The sequence below is a fragment of the Camelina sativa genome, chromosome 20 (genome assembly GCF_000633955.1).
Source record: "Camelina sativa cultivar DH55 chromosome 20, Cs, whole genome shotgun sequence".
Taxonomy (NCBI): Eukaryota; Viridiplantae; Streptophyta; class Magnoliopsida; order Brassicales; family Brassicaceae; genus Camelina; species Camelina sativa.
The window spans coordinates 21,091,482-21,094,841 of record NC_025704.1 but is presented as its reverse complement, the minus strand read 5'-3'; positions in this window follow the sequence as shown (position 1 = coordinate 21,094,841).

Here is a 3,360-nt window from a genome sequence, read left to right as displayed (position 1 = left end):
TCTGGGTCTGCAAATCTGATGCCCCACAGTAAATCTGCATCGAAGATGGTCAGAGCATCCTCCCGCTTCAAACACACCATAAGCATCAGCAAAGCTTCGACTCCAAGCCTCACTGACCAAAACACGGTCCAGCTTCTTACTAACTGGACCTTCATCCCGCTTATTACCCCATGTGAACAAAGGACCGTGATACCTCATATCGGCCAAAGCACAGTGACGAACGACATCTTGAAAATCTCGCATTCCCCCTGTCACAGTGGGCGTAGTTTCATAGTTTGAATGCTCCTCCCCGTCTAGGATTTCATTGAAATCACCAACCAGTATCCATGGCTTATTCTCAAACAAAGGCGAGTCGTAATGTAGTTTGATATCAGCCCACAACTCCTTGCGTTCATCAGCAAAATTTGACGCATACACAAAAGAAACAAAAAATTCTCGAGTATCCCCAGGCATGAGAATAGAGCAAGTAACTACCTGTCCACTCATAAAGACGGGGGTAACTCTAACATCCTCCTTCCAAACAACCCAAATCCTTCCAAGACGGTTAAATTCATAATTTGTTATCGAAGACCAACCTCGGAACACTGACGAGAGAATCCGAGAAGCCTTGTCTTCCTGGACACGCGTTTCAAGTAAGCATCCAAACTGCAATGATTCAGCTTGCACCCAATCACGAACAATATAATGTTTTTTAGATTTGTTAAAACCACGCATGTTCCAGAAAAATCCAGACATTAATGACGTCTCCTGGAGTTCTTCTTGCTAGAGATGCCAAGAGAAGTTCCCTTGGTCTGCTGAGAAGAAGACTCCGTGGTGGACTTGTTTAAAACTTTTGTTTGACGAGGTAAAATAGGACGAGTAGTGGCCTCCACACCAGTAGCATTCTTTGTACCATTTCCTCGACCTCCTACATCATTTCCTGAGGAACTCAAACCCTTAGAAGTGTCCGGTCCCTCCTCTGACTCTGCTACACCCTCCAACGATTCCCCTGCATCCCCTAGTACAGAGAATCGAGAAGAAACTCGAGTTGAAACCTGATCCACTGCAGGTGGATCCTGAATTTTCTCAGAGCTCTTACATCCTTTGCCCGGGGAGACTACTGACCAACCGGCTTTCTCCTCCTCTGTCTGCATTATTGAGGAACCAACTACTGCAGAACGAGGCGAACCAACAGCTAATTGACTCGGTGAATTTGAAACTTGTGGATCTGAAGCGGGAAGAGACTGTTCTGCACCAGAATGAACCATTGGCGGAACAACAAACTCCCCCTCCTCAATATCGGCGACTGAAACTTTCTTTGGTGACGTTTGTACCGTCACACATCCATCCCCCGAGTGACCCCACTTTGCACAGCGAGAGCATCGCGGAGGGAGCCACTGATAAGAAAACTCCACTACTGTATCTTCGTCCTTAGACAACTGGAACCGAAACGAACTTTGCAGCTCTTTTGTTAAATTTACTTCCACAAAAACCTTAGCCACGTCAAACTTACTACAGAGCTCAGTTTCAGGGTGAAGTCGGATAGGGTTACCTATTGGACTAGTTAAGAAACCAAGACCCGCCCAAGAGAACAGAGAGTGAGGGACATTCCTTAGAGTGACCCACAAAGGCATCAAGGTTATCACTGGCTGAGCATCTTCAGGGAGTGGAGACCACTTAGCCAGCATCATAGGAACCCCCGCAATGTTCCACATACCTCTACGCAAAACCCTCAAACGTGTAGACTCATCACGAATCCGGAAACGAACCGAGGTATCAGAGTTTTCATAAACATCAATACGGATAGACTTGTCACCAAGTGGCCAGATCTTGTTGACAATAACATGGATCTTAGCGACATGGGGAGCCGTCGAAGGGAATCTACCCACCAAAAAGTCATCCCACAAAGGCACAGAATCCTTGAGAACCCCCTCAGGAACCGTGATTGTTGGAACACCATCAACCAAACTAATATCAAAGTCATGTTTCGTGAGAAGTGGACGTTTAGACACCACAGCAGCATAGGATTGTTGTTTCGATGGAGAAGAGGAATCATCTCCCGGAGGGGAGACCGAAGAAGCTGGCTCCGGCATGAAGGCACACCGACGGCGGCCGTCACACGAACCCTAACGTGGGAACAACGCAAAAACCCTAGAATCGCCCTTTCTATCGCCCTTTCCTTATTTAAAACCAGAGCGTTTCTAGGAATTTTTTCGTTGAAACTCTTTGCATGTTTGAAAGATATTTTCCTCCAACTTTCTTCGATATCATTGTGCATTTGACAGTACATCTAGGACGTGAAGCTCGGCTAGGTGGTCCAGTTCATTTTAGATGGATGTACCCATCTGAGAGGTATATGAAAGTTCTTAAAGACTATGTGAGAAACACTGCAAGACCAGAGGGGTGTATTGCTGAATGCTACCTTTCAGAAGAATGCATCCGGTTTTGTAGTGAATTTTTGAAAAAGACTACAAATGTTCAATAAAAGATGGATAGAAACACTGAGTTTGAGAACAACACGATTCTGGAAGGACGTCCAATATTTGCAGGCACTCCAATCACTCTTACTGAAATGGAGAAGAAAATAGCCCATATGGCTGTCGTTGATCCTTATGTTGAGTAAGTGCCACAAATTTCACAAATTTATACTTATATATATTAATTATTATGCCTGTCGTTGACCCTTCTTGTTTTTTTTTGTTATCTTCGAAGTGAACATCTGCAACATCTACAAGAGTCGAATGGAAGATGTAGACGAGATGCATCAAGTTTATGGAGCTTGCATACTCAGAATTTTGCATCATGGCTAAAAGAACAGGCTAGTTAGCACTGATCAGAATAAATTTGTCTTGTTTGTTTCTATAGTTAGCACTAATCAATTTTTTTTTGTTTTTTACAGATACCTCTTGATTCGAACATACATGAGGAAACACTTAAATGGTTGGCATATGGTCCTCGTAGTTGCGCATGGTTGTATACAGGTTATATTGTGAATGGGCAGCGGTTTCACACAGTCTCAGTTGATAACAAAAGTCAGAATAGTGGTGTTTTCTATGAGGCTACGGCAACTGTAGGTCTAGTGCAAAGGACACTTCACAAGTGATGGATTTGGTATTATATTGTTGGACTATAATGTCTTTTACGTTCCTCTCTTCCGTTGTCAATGGGCAGTAAGGGGAAATGGAGTTAAGGTAGAAAATGGTTTCACACTTGTTAACATGAATCATAGTCAGGTCTCTTTCTCAAGGGATCCATACATATTAGCCTCTCAAGCTAAGCAAGTGTTTTACTCAAGGGAAAATGAGTCATCGAGTTGGTATGTGGCTATGAGAGGTCCTTCAAGAAGATACACTCAGAAAGAATATGAAGATGGAATAGCAG